At 52.5% G+C, this 16,762-nt stretch overlaps 1 long non-coding RNA gene across 1 annotated transcript; it reads right to left on the reverse strand.

The window, feature by feature from the left end:
* Positions 1 to 242: 242 nt before the first annotated feature.
* On the reverse strand, positions 243 to 5,318 carry LOC142021127 (uncharacterized). Its single transcript, XR_012647597.1, has 4 exons — positions 5,239 to 5,318; positions 2,406 to 2,454; positions 1,053 to 1,096; positions 243 to 347 (listed from the first exon to the last, which is right to left on the reverse strand). It is a non-coding gene; the product is annotated as an uncharacterized LOC142021127 (long non-coding RNA).
* Positions 5,319 to 16,762: the final 11,444 nt, after the last annotated feature.

A 16,762-nucleotide genomic window follows, 5' to 3' on the forward strand; every position in this document is an offset into this window, starting at 1 on the left:
GGCAGGTACGTGCACTAATGTCATCTGCTACTGCTGGGGAGGAGACACATGAAGGGCTGGTTCAACAAGCCCTTCAAAAGAGGCCTGGTGGAGAAAAGTAACAGAATTCTGCTGAGTTCACTTTATTGCAGCAGCCCAGTGAGCGATAGTGAAGGGAGAGCAGTGAATGGAGCTTCCATGGGGATCACAGGAGTTAAAGCTGGGAAGACACCAATGGGGCCATCTATTCCCTCTCCCTACACCGGCGCCCGCGCAGGACAGTTCCCCGGAGAACGGAGGCAGGCTTGGCAGGCTTAGGGATTCAGCAACTTCCTTGATGCTTAACATCAGTTCTTCTGTGACTTGCCCTGGAGACAGAGGGGGACAGAGCGCTCAGTATCACAGGCTGAGAGGTCAACAACTCCCTAAGGACTGCTAGAAAATCTGAACCGTGCCCAACTCGCTGTGCTCTTCAGGGAATTGTTGCGAGGGGCTGGGAGGGGCCATGGAGCAAGCCACCCTCTGCAGAGAGGACAGCACGCTCCTCCCTTTCCTTGGACAGCTCGGTCAGCCGGAATAGGCTGGCACTGCTGCTGCAGGTGCTGGGATGGTGCTCTCAGAGGGTCCCCCCTTCCCTGCGCAGCTGGGCACTCTCACAGGCCCAAGCCCATGCTACCCTGGTTATCTGTCTTGGGGAAGAATTTTCTGAGTCCCCATTTAAATCCCATCACACCGCCCACCCAAAGAAACAACCTCACCAGGTCCCTTTCTCTGGGTGCAGAGGGCTGGGTACAGCTCCCTCCGGAGTCTATCAGCCAAGCTCCAAGAGCAGGCCGGATTTGGGCTGCAAACCCTGACAGCTCTGACATTGGCTAACAAAGCAAAGATCTGGGCTTGGTGCAGAATCCATGGGTGAAATGGGGTGGTTTGTATTTTGCAGGAGGCCAGTCTAGGCCGTCAGCATGTCCCTTTCTGGCCTACGTGTCTATAAGTCCAGGAATCTGGACATATCCATCAAGGGGCTTTTAAGGTCCCTCATCACTGCAACAGCAGCTGAGCACCTTTGTCTGTACCTTGGTCACTTTCGCTTTGATACTGGCTGGTCTGAATTCCTTTACTTCTGGGAAGAGTGAGAGAGAGGAAGGGGTGAGTAACTCAATATGGGGGTGCAGGGTCATCGTCATATTAGAGTGGCATAGGGTGTTATCATTTAGGCTTTTGTATGTGTGTTAATGTGCGCTCGGTGCTGTACATTGAAACAACACTGTGGGTCACAAAAACAGGGTCAAGCAAACTGGGAACTGGACAGCTAAAGGAAGTACCCACAACTCCCAACTGAAGCTAACAACGGGCCCTCTTCACCTACAACTGCGGCATCTTTTTCTTTTCACCTCTGTCTTCTCTTTTCCCCTACATCATCTGGCTCTATTTGGTTGAGAAAACTGACTTGACAAAGCTACCAGCTTTGTAAGGGACCTGTGAATGTCTGGGGACAACCCTGGGAACATTTCCAACATGTAGGAAAAGGGTTCAAATGAAAAATGGAGTTGGCAAGTTGTTCTTCTGGCGTGCTGTGGGAAGAAGAGCAGGTGGAACACCGTGAGAGTGCTGTTAAGCTGTGAATGCCTTCACACAAGAGAGAGGAGCCTGGTGTTTTCAGTATTAGGAGTGAGATGCTGCAACAATTTATTAATCTATGTGTGATCGCAACACCGTTGAATCTGAAAGCAAACTGCTCGCTGGTTTGGTGTCAGATGTAAACCAAGCATCCAGAGAGGTGCCTGTCTGGGAGCAGATGAGAGTTAGGCCCAATGCATTCACTGTGCTTCTACCTTCAGAAGAGAGCAGGGGAATCCAGGGTTTGGCCATTTAGAGCTGCTGCAAGGCCTTGCTCCCGAGACAGCCTTTCCGCCGTAAGTGGCGCTCACAGCAAGAGCCCCCATCTATTCCCAAATCCCCTCTGAGCTCCTTCCCCCCCCAAAACCCCCCACCCTACTCTAAGCAGAGTTTTGACATTAAAAAAAGGAGCTGTTCCAGAGACTCCAGGAAGTCCACCAGTGACTGTGCTATCACCACTGAGTTTATATTGAAGGCACCCAGCTACTAGTGGGAGGGGTGGCAGTATGAGCCTCTAAAACCAAACCCCAGTCTAACTGTAATCCAGATATAAACCCCAGCTCCTTGCTCTGTCTAATTCTTTGCTTTTTCCCCGTAGCTTTATGGCTGTGGCACCAGGTCAACATGTCTTAGTGTTATGATACCCATGCGAATTATTGGCACTGGGGAACCTCATTGTGCATTACGAGGGTGCTGTGCCAGGTGCCGCACAAACAGAGAACTAAACAATGGTATGTGACCCAGAGAACCGTGGCACTGTTCTTGCATTTGGCATCACTTTACTTAATGAGCAAAAGAACTGGACAAACCTGAGCACACGCGCCTATATTCTTTATACCAATCTCAGATTGTGTTTTCCTGGGGAGAGAAAAATCAGAGAATGCTCACTTTCCTCTTGTGAGTCCGAGCTCTCCAGAAGTCACCAGCACATTAACTGGTTTCACAATACAACTGAAGGGATTTATTACTGTTTCCTTGGGACAATGACTGACGCTTGTAACTTCAACTGCAAAAATGATACATGCACAAAAATCGGATTTACGGACCAAGCAGGTTATATCATTGAAAGTGAGAGGTCAAAAGCCACGTCTTGTCCAAAGCATTCCTGAGTCTTGCTTACTTATATTTATAACCCACTTTCCATAAAGCTTGCAGGGGAGTCTGTCACAGAGGCACCTGGGGATGCTGGCACTGGAAGGGCGAGGGGAAGAGAGAACCAGGGTATTCGTATTCTCCAGTAAATCACGTGCCATTTTTTGGAAAGGCTGGGATAGCGCCTCAGCAGGGCCTGCGGCATCACCTTCTCCGAGCGCTCAGAAAGTGCCCGTTGGAAAATTCCCAGAATTGCTTCTCTGGGGGACAGTTTCATAGAATCCCAGAATCCCAGGGCTGGAAGGGACCTCAGGAGGTCATTGAGTCCAGCCCCCTGCCCACAGCAGGACCAACCCCAACAAAATCATCCCAGCCAGGACCTTGTCAAGCCAGGACTTAAAAACCTCTAGGGATGGAGATTCCACCGCCTCTCTAGGTAAAAGCAACGAGGGGTCCTGTGGCACCTTATAGACTAACAGAAATGTACGAGCATAAGCTTTTGTGGGCAAAGACCCACTGGCTACGTCTACACATGAACGCCATTTCGATGAATAACGTCTACACGTCCTCCAGGGCTGGCAACGTCGAAGTTCAACTTCGACGTTGCGCAGCACCACATCGAAATAGGCGCTGCGAGGGTACGTCTACACGCCAAAGTAGCACACATCGAAATAAGGGTGCCAGGAACAGCTGCAGACAGGGTCACAGGGCGGACTCAACAGCAAGCCGCTCCCTTAAAGGGCCCCTCCCAGACACAGTTGCACTAAACAACACAAGATCCACAGAGCCGACAACTGCTTGCAGACCCTGTGCATGCAGCATGGATCCCCAGCTGCCGCAGCAGCAGCCAGAAGCCCTGGGCTAAGGGCTGCTGCACACGGTGACCATAGCGCCCCGCAGGGGCTGGAGAGAGAGCGTCTCTCAACCCCTCAGCTGATGGCCGCCACGGCGGACCCCGCTATTTCGATGTTGCGGGACGCGGATCGTCTACACGTGCCCTACTTCGACGTTCAACTTCGAAGTAGGGCGCTATTCCCATCCCCTCATGGGGTTAGCGACTTTGACGTCTCGCCACCTAACGTCGATTTCAACTTCGAAATAGCGCCCAACACGTGTAGCCGTGACGGGCGCTATTTCGAAGTTGGCGCCGCTACTTAGAACTAGCGTGCACGTGTAGACGCAGCCACTTTGTGAGATGCAGGTGATGAAGTGGGTCTTTGCCCATGAAAGCTTATGCTCATACATTTCTGTTAGTCCATAAGGTGCCACAGGACCCCTCGTTGCTTTTGCAGATCCAGACTAACACGGCTACCCCTCTGATACTCTCTAGGCAATGCATTCCAGTGCTTCACCACCCTCCCGGTGAAATGGTTTTTCTTAGCATCCAGCCTACACCTCTTCCTCAAATGTTTGCCCCAGATCCCTAAATGGCCTCCTCAAGGATTGCGCTCACAACCCTGGGTTGAGCAGGCCAACGCTCAAACCACTGAGCGATCCCTGCCTCCAGCAGAAACTATGATGTTAGCGAGTCCCCTGGGATGCAAATTTCACTTTCCATAAGGCTGAGAATAACACAGGTGCTGAGACACCAGCCGGGAAAAGCACTTAACAACCCTATGCAGCTGCCACAAGATGAGGCCAATCGCACAGGCTTAGCAGGTGCGTTACCCAACACAGAAACAGGAGATCGGTGGTGACTCCACCAAATCAGTTCACAAAACAAGTGGGAAAATTAACTTTTCCCCTGCCACCATGCAGCTGGAGGGAATGACCTGACTGGTTAGAGCTCCATTTCCAGAGCCGCTCTGAAGAATAGTTGATGGGTCTCTCACTCAACAATTTTCACCTCAATTACCCAAGGAATCCTTTACCCAGCTTGCTGCCTATCAACTCAGAGGAGTCTAATAGAGCCATAAGGGAGGCACAGGTCATCCAGCTGTCTAGAATATTCCTGGCTCTGACACTGACCTCCTGTTGAAACGTGGGTAAGTCACTTAGCCTCACTGCTCCTCATTGTCCCAGTCTGTAAACTGTGGAGAATATCACTTTGGTTGTGTCTACATTTGCATTCCTCTTTTGAAAGAGGAATGCAAATGAGGGAAATTGAAAATGCAAACGAAACACTGATTTACATATCTTGTGCTTCATTTGCATCATCTCTTCTCGGAAGAGATTCATTCAAAAGAAAAAAAGCAGTATAGACAGGGCTCTTTCGAAAATAAAGCCCACCTTCAAAAGAACCCTTCTGCCTACTTTGTTTTCAAAAGAGCCCCGTCTACACTGCTTTTTTTATTTTCGAAAGAATCTCTTCCAAAAATATAGCATGCAAATAAAGCAGAAGATATGCAAATCAGTGCTTCATTTGCATTTTCAAATTCCATCATTTGCATTCCTCTTTTGAAAGAGGAATGCAAGTGTAGATGCGGCCTTGGAGTACCCTGTGAGAAAAGCACTGCATAAGCGCTAGCTAGCCATATGGTTATAAACAGGCAGGGGGAGCAGCTTTGCCCAGGAATGTAAATGCTCCAAAGGGGGCACGAGGGTACTCACAGGATTTTATCACACAGGGCGCACTCGCCGCTGTGTGTCACACCATCCGTTCCGCACACCATCTGGGAGCTCGTGGTGCACAGTACTCTTCCTTTGGTTTGTGGGTACTGATCGCAGTCCGCCTGTTGACAGGAAACAGCAGCAGATTGGGGTGAGCGGGCAGCCGGGAGAACTCCCCACCCCTGCTAACTTTGCAGTTTAGAGAAGGGAAGGAAAGTCGGGGGGTGTTGGGAGACAGATGTGTGAACTGTTCCCCAGAACCAGAATATGTCTGGCTCTCTTGGGTGGGGTGGGGAGACTGGAATTAGACAGCATATGAAGGAGGGATTTGCAGCCCACTTCTAACCCTGAGTGCCAGCAGGGCCCTTTTGGGATAAAACGAGTGTATGGCCTGAAAGGAATCCAGGTATTCAGGGTCTGTTAGGATGTGTCTACACAGCAAAGTTATTTCGAAATAGCTTTGTGAGTGTCTGCACAACACAACCGCTGTTTTGAAATTACTTCAGTAAGCAGAGGGCTTATTTTGAACTTGGTAAACCTCATTCTATGAGGAATAGTGCAATAGGTATTTTGGAATAGGGGCTGTGTAGGCAGGGAATAGAGGCTATTCTGCAATAATCTCTTCTGGAATAGTTTATTCTGCAATAATTCTGCTGTGTAGACGTAGTATTTTGGATTAGAGCCCATGGAAGCATTGTTTCCAGGGACTCTGATCCAAAAGAGACTCTACTGTGTGTAGACACTCTATTTCAGAATAAACCACAAGCAGTCCTATGGCACCTTATAGACTAACAGATATTTTGGAGCAGAAGCTTTCGTGGGCAGAGACCCGCTTCGGCAGCTGCATGAGGAAGCGGGTCTTTGCCCACGAAAGCTTATGCTCCAAAATATCTGTTAGTCTATAAGGTGCCACAGGACTTCTTGTTGTTCTCGAAGATACAGACTAACACAGCTCCCTCTCCAATATTCTGGAATAGTTTATTTTGGAATAATAACAATAACAAGTACCTGGAATCTTATCTTAGTCTGGAAAAACTTTGCTGTGTAGCCATACCCTGAGAGTCAGCAGCAGCACGACAAGCTCTGAGCAGTCAGGGATGGGGCAGAGACGAGATGGTGTTTTCTGTCTCAGCACCACAGGTGTGGGGAGCTGTGACTCTTGAACACCATGCACATGCTGCTTGCTTTCCGATACCTCTGCCTACCGGGGCAGGGACTAGCCTCCTACTTCACGTCACATAGCACCTAGCACTGTGGGCCCTGATCCCTGCTTGGGGCCTTTCAGCACTGCTGCAGTCTGATGAACACTCTCTTACGCAAGAAGCAATGAGACGCCCTGAGCAGTCCCTCCTGTGGCATAGGAGATGCAGCCTCACCTGTGCCGGAGCAGAGTTGGCACATTCGCCCACGGACTTTAGTGTAATGTAGGTTCCGGTTCTCCTGCAGAAGAGAGAAAGGGCATGAGATGGCTGCAGTGACAGTGCCTCAGCCTCTCCTGGTCGACCAGCAGAAGGCAAGCCCTGTGCAAGTTCACCACACTTGGCTGGTGCTTGCAAGTATATGAGGACTTTTAAAGTCACATTTTACTGGGGCAGGAGAGGCCACAGATGCTTGTTACACCTGAATTGACTGGCATCATTTTAATCTTGCCTCTGTGGTTGCTTCACGGTAAGGCCCCAAAGACCACGCTTCACCATCCACGAGAGAAACGTGGCTACGTCATTTCGCTTGCAAGCTGGGAATGGCAAGGTCTTGAAAGCTGATGCTCATACTCACTGCATCTCCGAACACAAGATGCATCTGTTGCTGTACGTTCTTCCATCAGTGCCACAAACAGGTTCCCAGGAGTTACTGCAGAGAACCGCTTCACCCTTTACCCCATGCAGAATTTGCCTGCAATGCTCCTAAAAAGAGGGGAAAATAATATCTGGTGTTTCCTTGCGTCCTTATGTGGGTAGACAGCTTTCTGCAGTTTACCGGCGCTAGAGACCTGCTCTCTCACTCAGAAGGATAAAAATCAGAGCATCTTCATTTACAACTACACTCCTCAGTCGCAGAGAAGCACGTCTGGGAGCACTTACGTCAACGTGGCAGATTCTAACTACCAAGGTAGAACATTGTATACCATAAACACTCTGCAGTGCTGCTGGTCTCTACTGAGACTGTTTCAGTGAGTGAGGTCTCTCTGAGGATCCACAAGAAGGTAACAGCCTAGCAGAGTTATTCCTCCATTGGGGAGGCAGAAGTCTGTACAATTAGGGCTGAATGTATCAGATTTCATCTTTGCAGACAGTTCAGGTCAAGGGATCGTTGCAGATCCATTTACTGTAGAGGAAACTGCTGGGTGTTTTCAGTCCTGGGCTACGTCTACACATGCACGCTACATCGAAGTAGCTTATTTCCATGTAGCATTTCGATGAATAACGTCTACACGTCCTCCAGGGCTGGCAACGTCAAAGTTCAACTTCGACGTTGCGCAGCACCACATCGAAATAGGCGCTGCGAGGGAACGTCTACACGCCAAAGTAGCACACATCAAAATAAGGGTGCCAGGAACAGCTGCAGACAGGGTCACAGGGCGGACTCGACAGCAAGCCGCTCCCTTAAAGGGCCCCTCCCAGACACAGTTGCACTAAACAACACAAGATCCACAGAGCCGACAACTGCTTGCAGACCCTGTGCATGCAGCATGGATCCCCAGCTGCAGCAGCAGCAGCAGCAGCCAGAAGCCCTGGGCTAAGGGCTGCTGCACACGGTGACCATAGCGCCCCGCAGGGGCTGGAGAGAGAGCGTCTCTCAACCCCTCAGCTGATGGCCGCCATGGCGGACCCCGCTATTTCGATGTTGTGGGACGCGGATCATCTACACGTGCCCTACTTCGATGTTCAGCTTCGAAGTAGGGCGCTATTCCCATCCCCTCATGGGGTTAGCAACTTCGACGTCTCGCCGCCTAACGTCGATTTCAACTTCGAAATAGCACCCAACACGTGTAGCCATGACGGGCGCTATTTCGAAGTTGGTGCCGCTACTTAGAACTAGCGTGCACGTGTAGACACGGCCCTGGTCTCTTATAATGGCTGGTGGTTCTCACCTCACAGACTGCGCCCCCCAGGTGGCAAAACCAGAATACTGTGGAGAGCTTATCAAGTAACGCTAAAACGATCAAACTAGGTCTGGTGAGTTCACACTGTCCTTGTGCTTGGGGCCATACTGGCCATTGCGTGTGAGCATTCAAACCAGCGCTGGTTAATTTGTAAAATGGTTTAGGAACCAGCACTTTTCCTGTGTGGTAGCCTGAATATTGACAGATCAGAAATTCAGAGCAGGAGGCTGAGAGTCATTTGTATTTTGCTATTCTCCTATTGTTTAGCAAAGCCATTCAGTAATCCAGTCAGAGAGCAGGAACAGGGTCGTGTGACCAGGCAACCAAACAGAATGAACATTGGGAAGTGCCGGTAGGTCAAGGGAATGGTGTGCAAACAAGGCTGAAATGTATTCAAAACCGCTGCTTGTCACTCAGCTGGACTTTGGTTCAGGCTCATTTGGTGAATGAGTTGTGAGCCACAAGGCCAGCCAAGTGCCTCACACAATTCCTTCCAAGAGCAGGTCCCAAGCACCAGTTGGCAATGGGGCATGCGCCCTTCCCTGCCCCCACAGCTGAGGCAGGCAAACCTGCACTCCCAATTGTGCGCAATAAGAAGGGGCAGTTCCGTGGGTAGCATCCACAGAGACAGGAGCATTTAGGTAATGACAACCCTGCCGTCAGGTGACCATGGGCGGGCATCGTGGTGGGAGGAAGCAGTCCTGGCAAAACCAACGCCACGTCATTGCTCTGAAGCCTATCACCTCAAAGGCTCCCAAAAGGTCTCAAATCCTGAGGCCCCAGTCTGCAAACACTTACACGCCTGCCAGCCCTGGAGGAGACACCGCGCGTGGTAGCCCGGAGAAGACACCGGGGCTCATTCTCTCTCTTGTACCTGGATTATTCTGGACCGGGTCAAGCGCCCTAATAATCTACTTGGAGATGGGCTAACAAATGGAGTCTCTTTCCCTCTCCCAGCAGCTCACCTCTCAGCCCACCAGAGCCATCCCGTCCACAGGATGAGCTCGGGTGGCTACCCCAGACCCTGTGCTTTTGGGGGCCCCAGGGTGGCTGCCCCAGCCATCCTCTGGATGGGAGGAGCGAGGATTACCAGGGCAGGGTGTGGCAGTGATGGTGGGTAGCAGCAGCAGAGGGTCCCCTCCTTTCAGTCCCTGCGCCACACTCATCACATGGGTGCCAGCAGCGGTTGCCTGCTCTGCGCTCCCACGTCATCCCCCCACCCAGGCCTCCTGGGCCCCGGTTCTCTGAAGCAGTGGGAACTGGCTTCTGCTCCCAGCTGCCCATGGGGTGGTAGGGCGTTGAGTGGCTGCAGCTCCTTGCTACTGCCACCACCCGTTGCTGCCACACCCTGCCCAGGTAATCCCCTGCCCGGCTGGTCGGAGCGGGGGTCGAAGGGCAGGGTGAGCCTGGAGAGGTGGAGGGGCAGGGCCTGCGGTGCAGGGGGGTTGCCCCAGACTCTGCTCCTGGGGCCGTGGCAGGGAAGGGGTGACACAGGCCCTGCCCCCGTCCCCACTCCCAGGGATGGCTCTGAAGCCAATACTTTGCTAAGACGCCGCGGTGGCTCCATCCGACATGGCTTGCAATGAGGAGAAGAGGGGACTGTTAGGTGCTAAGCTGTAATCCCCATGTGTCCCCCCGGCTATTGTAAAGCCTCTCTGACCTGCCTGTGTCAACAAAGTCACAGGGAAAGGGAGTCTCATGTCCTGCTTCTGTGGCTGACTGCTTGGGGCAGCTCTGCTCTGCTCTGAAAAAGGCTGTTACAAGACTTTCCAGTTCAGCATCACCTGCTCATTTCATCAACCTGCCATGTGCACCTGCTTCCCTTTGCATTTCCCTGCTCGACTCCTTCCCACATTCAGCACACTGCGTACGTCAGACACCTTATGTGAGAGTGGCTGATACCCCAGGCAATTCGACAAGTCTCTGGAAACGCGATCAAAGAAAATGCCTCGGTGTCTCATATACCCCTCTAGTGGCATATTAGCCTCCTGCTGCTGCTGCCTGCTAGTGGAATTTGGTCCCTTTGCTCATGGGATGGGGCCTGGGCTTTTAGATCTGGAGCTGCTACATTCTAATCCTGCTGATTACAACCCGCCGCCCTGCCAAAAACCGCCTAGGTGGTTGTTTTTACTCTCCAAACCAATTTCAATTACTCAACAAAGTCCCATTTTATCACCTGCTGCTCCGCGTCCTTCACACTCCCACTCGGAAATTCTATCAGAAAATATACTCAGGTTGTCTCTCACATGGTTTGTTCATTATCACCCAGAGCTACACAGAGAACATAGGAGCATAAGAACTGCCAGATTCAAACAGACTTGGGCAGCATGACACTTCCCCTGCTCCCACCCCAGGCCAATCAGTTCTCACCCCAGTCCCTCCCAGCTACAGAGCACTTAACATGGAACTTTTCCAACTTTTCCAAAAGTTTTGTTAGCATTAGTGATAACGCTGGATAATCTTCTAATTCACAGAAAAGATACAGTCCCTCTGCATCTTGCGAGGTTCCTGGCCTCAGTGACTTCCTGCGGCAGTGAGTCCCACTGTCTAATTATGCACTGTGTGAAAAAAAAAATGTTTCTGTTTTAAATTTTCCCCCTTTCCATGTGAATGAATGTGCCTTTGCTCTTGTGCAGAGACCTGGGAAAACAGAACTGCTAGTCTACATTTTCTAAACCCCTGTTGTCCCCTTCCTTTTCATTCTTTCTTCCTGGGAGCTTACACCTCCCGTCAGCCGAGCTATCCTGCTCTAACCCAGAAAGGACAGCACAGTACTCCAGTGAGCCCTGGAGGGCTTGCTCCTTCCCCCCTGCATTTTGTTGGACAGTGGGTTACCGGAATGACGACGCTCTTGCTAGCAGGCTGGGTCTCTCCTTCTCTGATGCCAGGCTGTGCCCGGCCGTTTCCGCCCTGCGTTGCGCTGGAAGGAAGTGAGAGGTGGAACGTGAGCTCTGCGTAGTGCAGTCGGTTCCCAGCCCTCTCAAGACGGGGACCCATTCTGACAATTCAGGAAGACCTTGTGACCTAAGGCAGTTTGGAACCTGGGGTGGGCAAGAGGATGTTGTCCCCTGGGAAAGACACACCCCTCTGCTACCTGGCTGAAACCCCTCTCAGCCCCAAAACAGCCCCCAGCCCCCAGCTTTACCCCTCTCGGCCTCTCCCATCCCCTGGACCACAGGCCTAAATCCCTCTCAGATGGGTCACCAGATGGCTGGAAAACCCCTGAGGGACAGTTAGCCCCACCCATGGGATCCCCAGCCAGGGCTTCCTGTCCCGCAGCAGATTGCCAAAAACCAGGGCGGGGACCCTGGCAGCCCTGCATCAGGGCGCTGGCTGGGGCACGGAGCCCTGGCTAGCAGCAACAGCCACAGGATCCCTGTCTGGGGTTGGGGGGAACCCCCAGAGCCCAGCAGCTGGAAGACAGCTGGGGTGCTGAGCCCTGGCCGTCAGCACCAGTCATGGGATCCCCAGCTGGGGTGCAGGGAACCCCTGCAGTCCTGCAGCTTGAAGCTGGCTAGAATGCTGAGCCCTGCCTGGCAGAAAGAGCTGCAGGATCCTGAGCGGGGAGGGTGGGGGACCCCTCAGCAGTGCAGTGGGAGCTGGCTGGGCTGCAGAGCCCTGACCCGCTCTCAGCGGCCTCTGCCCCCCGTCCACAGGCTTAAACCTGTCTTAGCCCCCCGGCCCTCCCCTACCTCTCAGGGGAGTTCCAAGCTGCCACTGCTGACCCCCGCTGCTCCTTCATCGGGCCTCCTCCTTCTCTGCCCGGCTCCCCCAGCCCTCCCACTCCCTTGCCCCACCTGCAGCAGGGCAGCTCCCTGTGCTGCAGGCTTAATTGGCACTCAGTTTAATTGGTTTCAGGGCGGGGTGCCTAATACCGGCTGTTAAACCAATTCAACTGAGTTCCATTTCAGCATGGCGGGGCAGGGACCGGGAGCCCAGGAAGAGTCAAGTGGCTGCAAATGGCTCCTCAAGAGTCCAGCCGGTGACCCTTAGAAAACCCAACGGTGACCCGTGTTTGGGTCCCAACCCACAGTGCACCTGCCACGCCAGCTCCCTGACTGCGCCTACTCAATGCGTGCTCAGAGTCCAGTTTCCAGCCCCTCTGTTTGGCACTAAAGTGAAGCTTTCTACACTGCTGGCTCCACCCAATCCCACCGTCTCTTCCCCCCCTCGGGCAGGCCTGTCTACGGGGATGGGACTGGGCAAATGACCTTGGTAGCTTGCTGGGAAAGCCCAAACTGAGGATCTCCCTCAGGGTTATGGTGAGAGGTGAGAATGGCTGCCCTGGGGCAGATGTGATACCTGGTGAGGGGCATGCTGGGTCATATGCTCACCCCTTCCCCATTTTGCTTCTTAGCTTCTACTGAGTGTGCTCAGGAACACTATGGAAGCCAGCTGCCCTCATTCTGTTGGCCTGTCCTCCCCAGCTGCTGGCAAGCCTGGGCTGACTGACGCCGTGTGACTCTGTGATCACAGAATTACAGAATCCCAAGGCTGGAAGGACCTCATGAGGTGATCGAGTCCAGCCGCCTGCCTGAAGCAGGATCAACCCCCACTAAGTCATCCCGGCCAGAACCTTGTCAAGCTGGGACTGAAAAACTCCAGGGATGGAGATTCCACCACCTCTCCCAGTAACACATTCCAGTGCTTCACCACCCTCCTGGGGAAAGGGTTTTTCCTAATTTCCAACCTACTCTTCTCCTTCTGTAACTTCAGACCATTGCTCCTTGTTCTGCTGTCTGTCATCACTGAGAACCCAGCATAGAAAGGATGTGGATGCATTGGAGCGGATTCAGCCGAGAGCAAAGAAAATGATTAAGGGGCTGGAGCACATGACCTATGGGGAGATTTGGGCTTGTTTAGTTTACAGAAGAGAAGACTGAGGGGTGATTTAATAGCAGCCTTCAACTTCCTGAAGGGGAGCTCTAAAGAGGACCAAAGACAATTGCAGAAGGTGTGGAGTTAGTGGGTATGCCCAGTGCTCTTTCAGGCTCAGTGGAAGGAGCAATTAAACTCCTTGACAGAGAAGAGAGAGGTGCAAATTATGAAGGGAGTGCCCAGGGCACACAGCAGCTTAGCGTTAAACCATGCCTGTGGAGCCGGGGGGGAGGGGGCGTTTCTGAGCGCAGGTATGGGGAGTCAGGAGACCGGTTGCTAGCTTTGTCTGCTGAAGGAGGAAAGTCAGGAGGAGGAGGAGTGGGAGGAGGGAGTTCTAAGCATGGCCCTGAAAAGAGAAAGCAGCAGGACAAAGTTTCTTGGGCACAGCGCCCCAGCCTCAAGGATTTCGGGGCCAGGAGACAGCCTGCTATTGTCAGGTTCTCTTGTGTTCAGGGCAACAGGACAGTGAGGGCCTGTCTGGAAGAAACAAGCTAATACACCAAAAGTAAATCTGACTCCAGACATCCGTGTCTCTTCCTGAGAAAGCGGCCGAGTGCTCAGGCCAAAGGTGCAAGAGCCCTTTATGCTCCAGCATCACTCACAGGTGAGCACTAAAATGAGCAGCCCTGTCTGGACCCACCGGGCTCGTCCTGCCTTCCAGCCAAGGGACCCTGCATTCTTCATGCTGCAGACTGGTAGGGTAAGCCCAGGCCTCAGAAGGAAGACACCCTGTGGGGCTTAGCTGGTATTAATGCCTTTCCCAATGCCTTGGCATGGGGCAGGGGTGATGGGCAGCGAGACGGTGCCTTTAAATGTTGCTGCAGTATTCCACCACTGTGCCTTAGGTTAGTGCTATTCCATTGTCGCTTGGGAATTGTTACATTGGCTAAAACCAGAACTATCTCCCTGGGAGGACAGACAGGTGCGATCTGGGTGGGGTGAGAGTCGGAGGCAGGAGATATTCCTCTCAGCTAAGCGTCAATGCCAGAACTTGCACCTGAGGTGGAACTAGACTGGGCCGGCAGCTGGAAAACCATTTGCTTTGGTCTTTCTGGAGTAGCCATGCGTTTCTGTACTCGCCTTCCACACCTCCTGTTTGATCGGCGGCTGCTCTGAGCGCGCTGTCTGTTGGCAGAGCAGGGGCCGGTCCCGCCAGATGGCTTGCCGTGGCTCTGTGAAAGGGACAGAAGCATTTGATGGGGTGTTTCGTCTGTCCTCTTTTATAACCTTTGAGAGCTTTCTGCCTCCCACCCGCACCCCTCCCACCCCTCTCCATTACCAGTGAGGCTGCTGGCACATCTGCTACTCTGTTCTGGGCTGGCTCTGAGGCACACCACGAGCTGTAGCATGAACAGATGTGGTTCTGTGAGCTCTACTGCCTGACTCACCATCGCCTTGCTCCTCGGGTCATTGCTCCCCCAGTGCAGAGTGCACGTGAGAAGCACCATCCAATCCAAATGCACCCGCTTTGCACTGGTGTCAATGGTGCAGCTAGTGGTGAAGTATCGGAGGGGCGGCCGTGTTAGTTTGGATCTGTAACAGCAACGAAGGGTCCTGTGGCACCTTATAGACTAACAGAAAAGTTTTGAGCAGGAGCTTTCGTGAGCACAGACTCACTAAATCTGATGAACTGAGTCTGTGCTCACGAAAGTTCATGCTCAAAACTTTTCTGTTAGTCTGTAAGGTGCCACAGGACCCTTCGTTGCTGCTAGTGGGGAAGTGAACCTTCCTTCCTGGTGTGACCTGCTTCACTATTGTTATCCAGGTACGACACCAGAGTCACTTCCCTGTTTCTCTAGACTCCTTCGGCAGCAGCTCCCGGCACAGCCAGCATTCTGAGAACAACGAGAACAGCCATCGCCCAGCCATAGTGGAGGGGCTGCACTGTCGGTCAAGGGGCTGTCAGAAGCAACACAACCAATGCCAGATGGAACTAGGCCAAAATCACTGTTTAAAGCTCAGCACAGGAAAGGGGCTTGGGGCAGAGCAAACTGGCTGCTCACTGCTCTCCGGAGCAGAGCTTGCCAGCCTGCATTGCGGCAGCCATGAAAGTCCATAGGATAGGGTGGCTGGCTCCTAGCAGGAGAGACCAGAATGAACAGGGACCAGGAGAAACAAAGCTGCTGTGAAAACAAGAGCTTTATGGGAGAGGGCTCAAGACAAATACACCTGCAGGAGGAGCCAGATACACTTGTAACGTGGATGTAAGAGCTCTAGAGAAATGTCTTTTTGCAGAAGAGTTGGCGAGAACCAACGTGGGGTACAAAAGTCCATGGAAAAGCTCCAAAATCATTGGCAGGCACCAACATCAGAGCTCTAGGAATCTTCTTGTCCTCAGCCAGGAGCACAGGCTCCTTAATGCCCCGGGGCTCTCTTGCGACTGTGTTGGGTAGTGAGGGAGCAGGGCCTGGGGCAGGATGGAAGTAGATTCTAGGTGCTCCAAAACAGTCTCAGGTATCACTGTGGAGGCAGGGCCAGGGGATTTAACCTCTGCCAGAGCTACTGGCTACCACTGCTTCATGGAGACCAACACCAAGACTAAGCAACTCTCAGGCTGCAAAATACTTCTGTTGTAAAAAGGCGGTGGCTGGCTCCTAGTGTGGTTCTGCTTGACGCTTTCCAAAAACCACAGAATCCAACTGTCCGGGAGCTGGGGAGGAACCGCAGACAACATGCAACTACTACACAGTGATCTCGTGATGGAAATCCAAGCGGAAACGCTGGTTTCATCACCCATCGCGTGTCAGCACCAGACTGCATTGAACAGAGACAGCATTCACCCGGCAACAGCCTGGTTTGACTTCAGCTGAGTCCCCTTCTGCTCAGAGCCCAGAAGTACTTTCCTCTGTGTCAATGGGGCGTGGCGGAGTTGGAATAAGCCTCCGAACAAATAAGCACTTTCTTTCCTCTTCTTAAAGCTCTTTTCTTCTTCTCCTCCTCTCTGTCTCTGTGAGGCCTTTACTGGTGCATCATGGACCTCCAACGCAGGCCTCTCCCTCCTAGCTTTGCACCAACCATGCCTGTCATACCATGCACAGGATAGAAACTGCAACCGGCTGTAAGAAGCTTCCTGAATGTTGTGCTCCCAAGTGTTAGGAAGGCCATTATGTCTTAGGTCCTCACGCCGAGGTCCCAGCATGCTGACAACTAGTGTCTAAAACCATGACCGTGTGATGACGACAGACCAGGGTTGTCAGCATGCAGGATTAAACCTGTAACCATAGGGGCTAAAACCCTGTACTCCACCCCATGAGCTGAAGGCCAGCTGGCTGTCAACCAAGGCTACGTCTACACGTGAAGCCTACATCGAAGTAGCCTATTTCGATGTGGCGACATCGAAATAGGCTATTTCGATGAATAACGTCTACACGTCCTCCAGGGCTGGCAACGTCGATGTTCAACATCGACGTTGCGCAGCACCACATCGAAATAGGCGCAGCGAGGGAACGTCTACACGCCACAGTAGCACACATCGAAATAAGGGTGCCAGGCACAGCTGCAGACAGGGTCACACGGCGGACTCAACAGCCAGCTGCTCCCTCA

The sequence above is a fragment of the Carettochelys insculpta genome, chromosome 15, assembly GCF_033958435.1.
Source record: "Carettochelys insculpta isolate YL-2023 chromosome 15, ASM3395843v1, whole genome shotgun sequence".
Classification (NCBI taxonomy): Eukaryota; Metazoa; Chordata; order Testudines; family Carettochelyidae; genus Carettochelys; species Carettochelys insculpta.